Raw genomic sequence first — 13,709 nt, forward strand, 5'->3', positions numbered from 1 at the left:
ATTCCTGAGGACTAAAACGGAGAGGGCTCGCACAGCCCTTTGTATGGTGCATGGCGCACCCAGGACTAAGCACTGGTGAATCTCACGCTAGTCACTGTAAAATCTCTTCGGAAAAATGAAGCCCTGGGCAAGCGTGAGGGAGTGCTGGGCTGATGTCACAGTTGTTTTCTTTCCCCGCCCTCGCCTGAGCTGAGACCTTCCTGACCCTTTCACCACTCCTAGTAGGACTGCGTTGGAGGCAGGGGAGGGGACGGTCACTGGTGGTGGGTGTCAGCCGCCTCGCCGCTTCCTTGCCCTTTGTCATCTGAGCCTCACAACATCCCTGAAATGACAGAGCAGAAGTGGCTGCCTCTGTTTGTAAAGAGCGGGAGACTAGAGCTCAGCCTGGGGAGGACGGATGCCCGGGTTACGCAGCCCGATCCAGGGAGGAGCCAGGCTCCTGGCCTCTCCCTGAGCCTTTGCCCCGGAGGCAGAGAGCAAAGCCGAGCGTGGTGTTGAAGACCTGCCAGTCCAGCACAATCCTCAGTCGTGGGGCAGTGCCCTTCCTTAAGTGAGGAAGTCCATTTCCAGGGCAAGATGCCCTTTCAACAGACAGTAGAGAGCCTCAGTTGAGCTCTGAGTCCCAAGTATAAATTCAGCTTGTTGGGAGGAACCCAAGCAAGTCCCTTTTCCTCTCCGAGCCTCAGTGTTATCATCTGTAAAATGGCGCCAATGCTGCGTCGTTCCCTTTTCCTCCCGGGAGCGTGGCGGGAGTGAGACTGTAGACGGAGCTGTGAGGCTGGGGGTGCGGCCTCGTGGAGCAGGGAGATGGATGACGGCGCCGTGCAAAGAGGACAGGCTCGGATTCAGGAGATTCCGACTGTGGCTTCGCCGCCGAGCGCCTGCTCCTCGGTGTCACTGCGCCTCACTGCTCCTCTCACGCCAGTATGTACCACAGGGAGTTCGGTGCATCTCCGAGTCCCTTCCAGCAACGTTAACGTTTTCCTTGAAGACTAGTGTTAAGGTTTAGGTGGGTTTTGGCTTCTAGCTCACCTCCCCTAGCCAGCCCCTCCTTACTCCCGGAGAGAGCGCGCGCGCCCCTTCACGGCAACACTGTTACCATCTTCGCTCTCTGATTCCTTTTGTCAGGGTTTGCTAACCTGCTCAAAGCCGGTTTAACCCTGAGCGGCAGTGCCATCTCTGTCGGCGGGGATCTTTCTAAACCCTGGGGCCAGCGGAGCGTGACCTGCCCCCAGACAGCTGAAGAGCCGCCCTGTGCGGGGCGTTAGTGCTGCTCCGTGTAGATAGGAGGAGAACAGTGAAGCCAGGAGGCTGCTGGGCAGACGTGATGACTCTAGAAAGCTTTTTTTTTTTAATTTAGTTGCTTCCTTACTGACTCTGCTGGGCCTTTGTCGCTGCCCAAGCTCTCTGGGAGCTGCCGTGAGCGGGGGCCCCTCTCCCGCTGTGGTACGCGGGCTTCTCTCTTGCAGACCGTGGGCTCCAGTATCTGAAGCGTGTGGGTTCAGTATCGCGACTTCCCGGCTTCTAGAGCACAAGCTCAGTAATGCGGTGCACGGGCTTCTTTGCTCTGAGGCCTGTGGGATCTTCCTGGGTCAGGGATCGAACCTGTGTCTCCTGCATTGGCAGGTGGATTCTTTACCCCGGAGCCACTCAGGGAAGCCCTGTGGAAGGCATTTGTGATACTCAGAGCTGCCCAAGGCGGGGCCAGGCTGGTGGGACCTGGGAGGGAGGCTTGGTGGCATGTTGACTGTTGTAGGAATTTGAGCCTTCTTGGAAAGGGGGGCAGCCCATGAGGAGGTTCAAAGTCTCCATCAACCCTGAGGGTGTGTGTTTCTAGAAGGGCTTCACTGGGAGCCTGTCCCAAGCACTCAGAGGCCACCGCACCCTCCCCTCAGGGTCACCGAGGGTGAAATGAGATAATCCCTGATAATCACCCACTGCAGTCAACTCAAGTTCCCCAAACAGACGGGCTGGGAGCAGCACCTTCCCTGAAGGGCGCCCCTTCCTGCTGCTGCGGTCACCGGTCACCGGCTGAGACTCATCCGTCTCTTGCCCTTCCCCTGGCGGGGCCGGCCCAGAAGCCTGCCTTTGGTGACGTCAGGCTGGCAGGGAGCTGTGGTGCCCACGCCCAGCCTGCCTCACCAGGCGGTTCCTGCCGAGGTCTCAGGCGCTGAACTTTGGATCCGCTGAGTCCAGACCCTTCCCGTCCCGGAGCTGGAGCCTCTTGCCCGGCTCTGGTTTCATTCAGCCAGTGTTCAGCCAGCATCTTCTATGTCCCCACCCTCCCAGAGGCGCCGGGGCGGGGGTGGGAATTGATGCAGAGGGACACGAGTTGCTGGGCCTTGGGGATCAGTCAGCGAGGGAGGCACACGAGGAACAGACCGATGATCCCGTCCTTGAGACGGAAACAACTCCTTGAAGACCCCGTGGACCGGTCCCTGGTGCTGGGGCTTTAGGGCCCGGGGGCTGTTCCCAGAAGTGATGCTTCCGCTTGAGTCCTTGTTGAGACTGAAATCTACTCTGTTCAGAGGCTGGAGAGGCTCCTTAGAAGAAGCGCAAAGATCCTGAAACTCCACCCATTCTCCCTTTGGGCTTCAGGGAGACACCGTTCTTGGTGCTTTTTAACCTCTGCCTGCCGCTGCTGGGCATCCTGATATGCAGAGTCTTTTTTTTATTTTTGGCCATTCTACAAGGTGTGTGGGATCTTATTAATAATAGTTCCCCAACCAGGGGTTGAACCCAGGTCACAGCAGTGAAAGCCCTGGGTCTTAACCCCTGGACCGCCCGGGAATTCTAGGCAGAGTTCTTACACAAAGCCCTGGTCTGAAAGAGCACGTGGTCGTATAGGGAAAACAAAGGGATGCGGTCCATGAAAAGCAGACCCCCCATCAAATGGAAACAGTGACAGACTTTATTTTCTTGGGCTCCGAAATCACCACGGACAGTGACTGCAGCCATGAACTTTAAAGACGCTCACTCCTTGGGAGAAAAGTTATGACCAAACTAGACAGCATATTAAAAAGCAGACATCACTTTGCCGACAAAGGTTCTTCTAGTCGAAGCTATGGTTTTTCCGGTAGTCATGTATGGATGTGAGAGTTGGACCATAAAGAAAGCTGAGCACCAAAGAACTGATGCTTTTGAACCGTGGTGTTGGAGAAGACTCTTGAGAGTCCCTAGGACTGCAAGGAGATCAAACCTGTCAATGCTAAAGGAAATCAACCCTGAATATTCATTGGAAGGACTGATGCTGAAGCTGAAACTCCAGTACTCTGTCCACCTGCCGCGAGGAGCCGACTCATTGGAAAAGACCCTGATGCTGGGAAAGATTGAAGGCAGGAGGAGAAGGGGATGACAGAGGATGAGATGGTTGGATGGCATCACCGACTGGATGGGCAGGAGTTTGGGTAAACTGCGGGAGTTGGTGATGGACAGGGAGGCCTGGCGTGCTGCAGTCCATGGGGTCACAAAGAGCTGGACACGACTGAGCGACTGAACAACAGCAACATCAAAGTTGATCATGCTCACAGAGAGGCAGCAATGTGTCAAATGGAGGTCACGGACTTTGGATGTGTGTCCAGAGAGCTGGAAACATCTTGGGGTTTACTGGCTCCTCCACAGAGAGCCAATAAGGATGCGCTAATCGACAGAGAAGGCAATGGCACCCCACTGCAGTACTCTTGCCTAGAAAATCCCATGGATGGAGGAGCCTGGTGGGCTGCAGTCCATGGGGTCGCTAAGAGTCGGACACGACTGAGCGACTTCACTTTCACTTTTCACTTTCATGCACTGGAGAAGGAAATGGCAACCCACTCCAGTGTTCTTGCCTGGAGAGTCCCAGGGACGGGATGCCAGGTTGGCTGCCGTCTATGGGGTTGCGCAGAGTCGGACACGACCGACGAGACGCAGCAGCAGCAGCAGTGAAATCGACACCTGAGGCGCTGAAGGCCAGACCGACTTATTCACTCTCTGTTCCGTCTTGTGTCCTGCAGGGCTCGTCCCTGGCCTCCTTCCGCATTTTGAAGTTCCCCATGTGAGTGCCCCAGGAGCACAGTCACATTGGTTGTACAACCACCAGAACAGGGGGCCGTGCTTCCCCTTTGAAGGTTTATAATCGTCGTGGTTCCTTCCTCCCTCCCCTGTCTCCCTGGCCAGACCCACTCCCTGGGGGAGCTGCCCCGGGTGAGCAGACGTCAGTGGAGCTGAGACGGGAGTGACAGGGATTGCGAGGGATTACAGGCCCAGCAGCCAGAGGTCAGAGAGAGAATGCAGGGCTGGGGGAAGGCGATTAGTTCTATTTTTACTCCCGTGGTGGTTGCGGGGGACATGCTCGAGCGTGCTGTCTTCCCTCCCTTCAGGGTCCCTTCCCCGTTTGGCAGAATTCCTGCCCGTCTTCCCAGGCTTGCTCCTTACAGGTAACGCTCCTGAAACACAGCCTGGGAGCTGCCCCCCGGCCTGCCAGCAGCCCTGGTGGGTTGCACGTTGCTTCAGAGCGAAATACTTCTCTTGTCAGTGGGTTTTTTCTTTTCTTTTTTTTTCTTACCGTGGCGTGGGCTTGAAAGCACCTTCCATCTGTCTTTTACGAGTTGGACTCTTTAGTCTCCTAAGTCCTGTTGTCTCTCAGCTCCACGGGTCTGTGACTTGCTGGTGTCAGTGGTAACAGTGGTCCCACTGTGGTAACAGTGGTCACTGACTGAGCTGCCGCTTCCTGTTGGAAAGGGCGCGTGTGTGTCTAATCCTCTCCACCCTGCAAGGCAAGGCGGTGTTATAGCATTCCCATCTTACAGGTGAGGGAACTGAGGCTCAGATGGGCCTGAGGTTTGAGTGGGGAGACCAGGAGCTGAGTGAGCCCGTCTTGCTCATCTGTCACTGTCGCTGGTCGCCTCCCCAGCTGCCCTCTGTGCCCCTTGTTACGGTGGCAGATGGGACCCTCACCCTTCCGCATGGTAAACTCTTGTCTGTCAACTGATCACTAACATCTTGTCCCTTACACACATTATTCTTCACTGTGACTTACCCTTCTGGCTCCATCCCCTCTGGGTTAGTGAAACTTGACCTGCTTGAAGTGCAGCATTTACTCTGGGACCCGTAGATTTGCTAATGGAGCCAGAGGTCAATGGTTCCACCTTTAAGGATGAGGATGGGTGAGTTCCGAGGCTCCTACCTGTACCTGAAACTTCCACCTCTACTCCTCATGGAGGGTTGTCCCCTTGCAGGAAGACCACAGAGGAGAACGTGTGGGTATCACAGTGAGAATCCTGCCACCTCGTTGCTCCCCTGGAAAATCTCACGCATCCCTGAAGGCTCACTTCCAGTGTCATCGCTGCAGGGAAGGTTCCAGATCTGAGCTGCTGCAGGGAAGGTTCCAGATCTGAGCTGCTGCAGGGAAGGTTCCAGATCTGAGCTGACAGCATTCAGCAGGCCTTCCTGGAGCCTCCACAAACTCTTTATTTTTATCTATATGTAAAAGCAGCCATGTAATGTTACGGTTTTAGAAGCTGCCTGCCAGTGAAGTCCTGTGTGAGAGTCCAGACCACACTCCCACAGCTCAGGAAGCTGTAAACCTATGGTTTTTCCAGTGGTCATGTACGAATGTGAGAGTTAGACCATAAGGAAGGCTGAGCATCGAAGAATTGATGCTTTCAAACTGTTCTGCTGGATGAGACTCTTGAGAGTCACTTGGACAGCAAGAAGATCCAACCAGTCCATCCTAAAGGAAATCAACCCTGAATATTCACTGGAAGGACTGATGCTGAAGCTGAAACTCTAATACTTTGGCCACCTGATGCGAAGAACTGACTTATTGGAAAAGACCCTGATGCTGGGAAAGATTGAAGGTGGGAGGAGAAGGGGACGACAGAGGATGAGATGGTTGGATGGCATCACTGACTCGATGGACATGAGTTTGAGTAAACTCCGGGAGTCGGTGGTGGACAGGAGGCCTGGCGTGCTGCAGTCCATGGGGTCACAAAGAGTCGGACACAACTGAGCAACTGAGCTGCAACAACGGATGAACTTGCTGGGCGGTTCGGCAGTCCCGAGGGGGCCTTATCTCCAGCGTTTTATATCAGGCCACTTTGCAACTTCCTCCCCTCTCTGCTGTTGGGTCAGCCTGTTTCCTGGCTGGGCCATCTCCATGGCAACGTTCCCCTGTCTGCATGTGGAAACTTGAGTGAGGCTCACCCCCCACCTAGAGAGATCAGTGGAGCGTATGCTGTCTGGGTTTGTTTGGCTGCCTGGGTCAGGGAACCCGCAGGACGGCAGCGGGATTGCTTTTTGTAGAAATATGTGTTTGTGGTGGACTAATTTTAGACCGACAGAGGGTCACAAAGATAGTAGAGGGAGTCCCGTCTAAAGTTTCCTCCACTGTTAACGTCTTACGTGCGACGGGACACGTGTCTAAACTGAGAAACCGACCTTGGTACATCGTGCGTCACTGAACTCCAGACTTTTTGTGGATTCCACTCGTTTTCCCACGGGTGGTCCTCCCTCTGGTCTAGGATCCCACCCAGGGTAACACACTGAGTTGAGTTCCCGCAGCGTCCTCTGAGCTGTGACAGTTTCTCAGCTTTCCATTCATCACGACCTCTTTGGTACAGCCTCTGTGTGTTAGCTCTTTGCACGTGTATTTCTTGGGGACCAGGGCTGTGGTTGGGCGGCGGCAGGTGCTGTTAAGACACGTCTCTCCAGGGTGATGGACCTCAGGGATCCGTCCAGTGACCCGCTCTCCTCCTGGCTCTGGCACTCAGTCTTCAGGGTCTGGGGAGGTTGCTTGGCGCCATTATGCTTTGGTTTTCTCAGCTGTAAGGCGGGGAGGGTCCCCAGAAGATTCTTGCAGAGATTAAACGCCTTGGTAAATTTAAAACCCATGTCTTAGGCTCTGGTCTTATTTTTAGTTATTTTTTGACCACACATTGGCATGCGGGATCTTACTTCCCTGACCAGGGATCAGACCTGAAGCCCCTGCGCTGGAAATGCGGAGTCTTATCTACTGGACTGCCAGGGAAGTTCCAGGCCCGAGTCTTAGAGTCCTCCTGTCAGGTGGGCTGCTCAGTAATTGCCAGCATTCCTGGGCTTCCCTGGTGGCAGCCTGCAATGCGGGAGACCTGGGTTTGACCCCTGGGTAGGGAGACCCCCTGGAGAAGAGATAGGCTAGGCACTCCAGCATTCTGGCCTGGAGAATTCCATGGACTGTATGGTCCATGGGGTCTCAAAGAGTCAGCTGTAACTGAGGGACTTTCACTTTCACAACCATTAGTGTGCCGTCCTCTAGGAGCATCCAGGGAGGGGGGTGCTTGGGGGACAGAGGCTGAAAGCAAGTTGGGGAGGAGGCTGAGGATGAGGGAGGCAGACAGTGTAAGTTCCTTCCTCTCTCCTGTATCCTTGGCAGCTGGATGCTGAGGGGTGTAGGGTGTTGATGGGGTTGGGGGAGGGGAGGAAGCCTGGGAAGTGTGGAGAAGCCTAGGGTAGGGGAGAGGAAGCAGAGGGTTCATCTTTGAGTCTCCCTGAATGCTCCTGGGGTGAGAGGGACAGCAGGAAGAGGGTGTGGCCTTCCCACCCAGATGCCTTCCTGCAGGCATCCTTTGCCATTTCCCCAGGAGTCACCTAGCCATCCGTTCTCTAATGCCCCGTCCTCGCCTGGGCGTCGGTCCCTTGGACTGAGAGCTGTCATCTCCCCCCATGTGGTGACAGAATGGCCTGGGTGCCTCCCATCTGAGACCGCGAGGCTCCAGGGAGAGCAGGGTACCCAGTCTGGTCTGTGCTATTGGAGATGAGAGATGTTCAATCAGTGCCACTGGCTGAGTGAGTGGACAGATGGATCTGTGACTCCGGATGGGACCTTGTGTTGAATGAGAAGAACGTTGTGGGCGAGGCCCTTGGTTTTGAGACCCCAGATCTGTGTCTGAAATAATCCACTGTGACCCAGGGGTTGGACCACGCAGGGGTCCATTTGTTCCTTATTGGCCGTGTGGTTCTGGGTGAATGAACTTCCCTGGTCACAGATTTCTCGTCAATGTAGATGACGAATACCCGCACGGTGCTTTTGCTTTTTCCTCCTTCCTCTCTTTAGATGAACTTCCATCTCTCTTCACTACTCCTGCTCTGTATCTTGCTTAGGGCCTGCCCAGCAAAAGCAGAGGCATGGACGTGGCGTGTGGGGTGAAGCTTCGATGAGTCTTGTGTCCAGCAAATGGAGTGCAGGATCTTTTCAAGCTTCACAGACGATTAAAAAATGCTGACCATGTGCTAACACACAAATAAAATGCTAAATTCCACAAAATATTAAGTCATATAGGACTTGTTCCCTGATGACGATAATAATAAAGTTAGAAATAACTATGCAGTAATAGCTCTCCTTAGGTTTACCCACTTTGAAGGTTTAAATTCTTAATGTATTTAGAAAGAACTGACTCATTGGAAAAGACCCTGATGCTGGGAAAGATTGAAGGCGGGAGGAGAAGGGGACGACAGAGGGTGAGATGGTAGGATGGCATCACCGACTCTAGGGACGTGAGTTTGGGTGAACTCCAGGAGTCGGTGATGGACAGGGAGGCCTGGTGTGCTGCAGTCCACGGGGCCGCAGAGAGTCAGACACGACTGAGCGACTGAACTGCACTGAACTGAGCTGATTTAGAAAGTTTGCCTACTTTTCTAAATAACTCGTGGGCTCAGAAGAAACCAAAATGGAAATGACAAACTGTTTAGAAATGAACGATGAGTAGTAAAGGTCAACATTTTTGAGAATTAGCAGAAGCAAAATTTACAGAGAGCTCTATTTCTTTAAATGCATATGTAGAGAGATGAATAAGTGAACCACATGTCAGTCCAGTCTAAGGGACCCGCTGTCACCTTCTGAGAATTGGCATTAGAGTTGCGTCTTTAGCAGAAACTCAGTTTAGTGAAACCTGATAGCATGGCATGGTCTTGGGAGTTTACTCTGTACCCGCGTCGCTCTAAACTCTTCACACACATTCACTAATTTAATCCTCACAGCAGCTCCAGGGGCAGATTACTCCTGCTGCACTCAGGGAGCTGAGTCTCAGAGAGGTCAAGTCACTCGCTTAAGGTCACACAGCTGCTCAGGTGGCAGAGCTGGGTCTTCGGCGCAGGCAGTCATGGGTATCTCTACAAACCCACACGTCTGTGGGCTTATGTACACTGGTATTTTCTTTAAAAAATACTACTTGTTTGGCTGCCCCAGGCCTTGGTTGCGGCAGGTGGGATCTTTTAACGTGGCCTGCGAATTCTCAGTTGCAGCTCGTGGAGACTGGCTCCCTGACCGGGAATCGAACCCGAGCCCCCCGCATTGGGAGCTGAAACTCTTAGCCAGTGGACTACCAGGGAAGTCTCTACACTGGTGTCTTTTTCATTCCTGCACGTAGATGAGTCCAGTTCAGTTTCCCTGACATTGCAGCGTCCCTGAAAAATGTGCGGATGTGGTTCTGAGCTGGCCTGGGGAGGGCGTCTTCAGGCAGAGTGTGGAGGGTAAGAGCGGGGAGCCCCGGCTTCCACAGCCCTGCCTTCGGGCCCTGATGCTGCTCCTGTTAGTGGGGTCACCCGGGATGAGCCATTTAACCAAGTGAAGTAGTCGTCTCAGCTGCCAGTGGGGTGTCATGCGTGTCCCTCCTGGGGTTGCCGTGAGAAGCAAATATTACGTTTGGAACCACAAAGTGCCTGCAACAAAATACCCTTATTATCGTCGTGATGGTGGAACGCCTGGGGCTCGGTCAGCTGGGACTTTGGCTCTTGTCCAGTTGTCCAGGGACTCGGTGGCCTTGGGCTAATCTGGTAATGAGTTTATTCCTCAGCGTCTTCATCTTCAAACGGGGCCAGTTCTTGGCTCAGACTGTTCAGCCAGAACCACATCTTGAAGGCGAGCGCATGAGGTTCACCCAGGAAGCCACTCTCCCGTGGTTTCCTCTTGGTTCAGCGGAGGGGGGGTGTCAGGAAGAGGCAGAAAGGGGAACATCTCGTCCGGGAGGGTTTCGGTTTAGGAGGGCGAAGGGGCGTTGACGGAGGTCTCGCAGACCCTGAGGTGGGGAACAGAGAGCCCTGAGTGCCTGCTGAGAGCTGACACTCAGACTTTCTGACTCTCTTCATTGGAGGAGAGAGACTGGAAAAACCAGACGCTGGGCTCAGGCAGGGGTGTATGTGTGTGTTTGGAGTCCTTGGATGTGCTGGTGTTTGTCCTTGGGAATCCACAACCCCTCATCCTGGAAAGGAGGCTCGGGGGGTGGGGGAGGTAGGCAGTAAGGACGAGGAGAATCACACGTCCTTGTCTCTTTGAACCGGATTTAATGGGTGAAGATCTGGGTCTGTAAACAGGAGTCTCCCAAGCACAGAGCTCTTTCCATGTGGAGAGGAGGAAGCAACTGGAGGGCCCGACCCGCCAACCACGGTCCTTCCCCAGCGGGGACATCGGGACCAGACGCGCCTCCCCAGGCCGGACTGCTGGTCCCCCGGTTCTGTTATCATCTCCTTCACCCCGAAACTTTCCAGAGCACTCCTGAGTCTCCCTCGGTCTGACACCCACTGCAGGAGGGTCATCAGAGAGCCTGTAAACAGAGACCTCTGCATTTGGGGTGGCCTTCTCCCGTCCTTTTCTTTGTCCCTTCCACCTTGACGCTCTGATTTGTAAAGGTCCTTCAGGAGTTGCTGATGATTTGGATGAACACTGAGCCATGCTTTACCTTGGAAAGGAGGGAGGGACTCCGTCTTCTTCCCTTTTCTTTAGAAAGCTCCGTTCATGTGCTCTGGTGCAGTTCCTGCTGGCTAAGCGTGCCTCTCTTTCTTTCTCTTGTTCTCTCCCTCTCCCCTTCCTTTTTCTCTCTTGGCAAGAGGCCTGATTCTGAAAGTGAAGTCGTGTATTCAACCTCAGTGTGAAAAGCAGATGAAGGTGGAGCTCTGCAGGTGGAAGAGGGGATGCAGGCTTGACTGCCCCACCCAAATTCCCTGGAGGGTTTCTGCGGTGTCCCTGAGGTCTCCTGGGGGTGCGCAGAGTCGCATTGGAAAGCTAGCCCCGTACTGGGTCAGAAGACCGAGGCTTAGTGGGGACCAGCGCGCCGGCCTGAGGCCCCCGCAGCCCCTGTCCAGCCCGCTTTCAGCCGGAGGGTGGTGGCCCCCTAGCACCTCCCAGGGGCTCCTCAGGCGGCAGACCCGCCGAGCAGGGGACGCGGGTTCGATCCCTGGGTCGGGAAGAGCCCCGAAGCAGGCCGTGGCGACCCTCTCCAGTACCCTTGCCTGAGAACCCCATGGACGAGGAGCCCGGTGGGCTACGGTCCAGTCCACAGGGTGGCAGAGAGTCGGACATGAGAATCCCATGGACGAGGAGCCTGGCAGGCTACCTTCCAGTCCACAGGGTGGCAGAGAGTCGGACATGAATGACTGAAATGACAGAGGCTCTGCGGGTGGGAAATGTTCTATGAGAGGAGCCCACGAAGGGGCCCACAGGCTGAGGCCGACAGAGAAGGGGCTGGGGCACGGTCAGGCTGGGTGGCGGGATTGCGGGTGGCGCCGAGTCCTGGGTCTGCGCCCTCCTCCCACTGTTTGCAGAGAGGGTGGCACGGGCCCGCCGTCCTCAGGGCCCGGGGCCCGGGCGGGGGCCGCAGGGGTGGGGGACAGAGGTGAGCTCAGTGCGGCTGAGTCACGGCCGTGTCTCCTGGCAGGCGAGGAGCAGGAGTCAGGGGAGAGGAAGCAGGTGGCGGGCGCGTGGTGCTGGCAGGCGGTGTCAGCTGCGGCCGCTGCAGCCGCTGCTGCAACGTTCCTGTTGCCACACGCCTCGATAAAGATGCCCCAGTGCCCTCTAGGCGGTGGGCAGTCCCGGCGCATCACATGCTTTGCTAGCCCTGGGGCTCCCGAGGCCCCTTGGCCCCCGTGAGAGCATGGGTGTGTCCGAAGGGAAGGACCCCCGCCCAGGGTCCGGCGGGTCTGTTCTCAGGGAAGCCCTGACCCAGTCTCACGTGGTTCAGATGACCTGGGCTTCGGCCGCTTCCGGGAATTGTCTCATCTGGACTGAAGTTTGTTGCTATTGTTGTTGATCGTGGGGGCAGCTCGCTGCAGTGGGAAAAACTGTAGGAGAAACTTCCCATCCTGGGAAGATGGGAGTCAAGGAACCTGGGTTCTATTCCTGGCTCTTCCGATAACTCATGATTTGGTCTTGGGCTTTGGTTTGCCCATCTCTTAAGTGAGAGAATCTGATGATAGAATCTGTAGGGTTACTTTCAGCTCTAACGTTCTGTATCTTTTTTTTTTTTTTTGGTTCTTTCCTGTTTAAGAGTACTTAGATCCAGATAAAAGCAGTGGAGATGACTTTCTAGATCTTGTTGTTTTATTGAGATGTTACCTGTGCCAGTATTTTGCTCATCTGATGCGCACAGCTGACTCATCGGAAAAGAACCTGATGCTGGGAAAGATTGAGGGCAGAAGGAGAAGAGGGCATCAGGTTGAGATGGCTGGACGGCATCACCGATGCAAGGGACATGAACTTGGGCAAACTTCGGGAGATGGTGAGGGACGGGAGGCCTGGCGTGCTGCAGTCCATGGGGTCGCAAAGAGCCAGACACGACTGAGCGACGATCAACAGCAGCAACCACGTGCTGTTCATCGTGTAAGGAACGCAAAGCGATTATCTTATTCAATCCTCACAAAAGCCCTGGTGGACACTGTCGCTCCTGTTTTGTAGGTAAGGAAATTGAGGCTCAGAGATGCTGAGCCACGTGAGTGAACAGTCATTGAGCCTCAGTGACCAGCATGGGGGGTGGTGGTTTCCCAGGTGGCTTAGTGGCTAAGATGCCAAGCCGGCCAGTGCAGGAGAGGCAGGTGGACCCCTGGGTCGGGAGGTCGCTTGGAGGAGAGCACTGCAACCCCCTCCAGTCTTCTTGCCTGGGAAATCCTGTGGACACAGGAGCCTGGAGGGCTACAGTCCATGGGGTCGCAGAGTCAGACACGACTGAGCACGTGTGCACGACGAACACGAGATGGAGTCACTTACAAAGCCCAGGTGGTCCTGCTGCTGCAGAGCTGATCTTGACTGAGCCTTTACGTGAGCGCCTCCGTATGTTTAGGCTGCACACCCTTACAATTACGTGGTGGGGAAGCAGACACTTATTAGGCACTGCTGTTGCTGTGTGAAGCTTCCCACAGGTGAGCCTGTTAAGAGTCACAGGGTCTGTGGTGTTGTGACCACTTAGCAGTAGAAAAACTCAGAGCAGTCAGAGAACTTGTTGCAGGCCTCACAGCAGGTCAGTGATAACGACAGGCCTTGAACCCCAGCTCTGGGTGACCCAAGGCTGCTTTTTTCCCCAAATTCGGGCATCCTCTCATTGGAGGTGCCTGCTCAAAGCCGGCAGGTGGGGAGTCCCTGTCCGAAGGGCATGGCTCTCGTGCGTATCATGACAGAGGGCTCAGGCTGCCTCCAGTGCTCCGGGACGATGTCGTTCCCAGCTTCCAGAAACTTCTCTGAGTCCATCCCATGATACAGCCTCACCTCACTTCCTTAGCACATTTGCCTGTTTGAATGAAACTGAGTGGGCACACCCGTGTGTCTTGTGTGTGAGTTACGTGTGTATTCACAGACCTGAGCTGTTTCCCCCCAGTGGGGGTCTCTATCAGACTCTCAACAGGGGTGTGCTGAGTCACGTTCCTGCGGGAAGGTCGGGTTCCTGTTTTTCTAGCGAGGGTCTTGGCGATCCTTCTTGGGAGACAGAGCC

General features: G+C 54.9%; 1 protein-coding gene across 6 annotated transcripts in view; it reads left to right on the plus strand.

Moving 5' to 3' along the window:
- The window catches only part of STX3 (syntaxin 3), a 53,848-nt gene that overhangs the window by 4,814 nt on the left and 35,325 nt on the right, over positions 1-13,709 (plus strand). Inside the window, exon 1 of one of the 6 annotated variants that reach the window (XM_070767517.1) lies at positions 12,293-12,682. The exons of the other annotated variants lie outside the window; for them this stretch is intronic. The gene's annotated coding sequence lies outside the window, so the exon portion shown is untranslated. Of the gene's footprint in view, positions 1-12,292; positions 12,683-13,709 lie in introns of those variants that run through there. 6 annotated transcript variants of the gene reach the window in all.

Source organism: Bos indicus, chromosome 15 (genome assembly GCF_029378745.1).
Source record: "Bos indicus isolate NIAB-ARS_2022 breed Sahiwal x Tharparkar chromosome 15, NIAB-ARS_B.indTharparkar_mat_pri_1.0, whole genome shotgun sequence".
NCBI classification, from domain to species: domain Eukaryota; kingdom Metazoa; phylum Chordata; class Mammalia; order Artiodactyla; family Bovidae; genus Bos; species Bos indicus.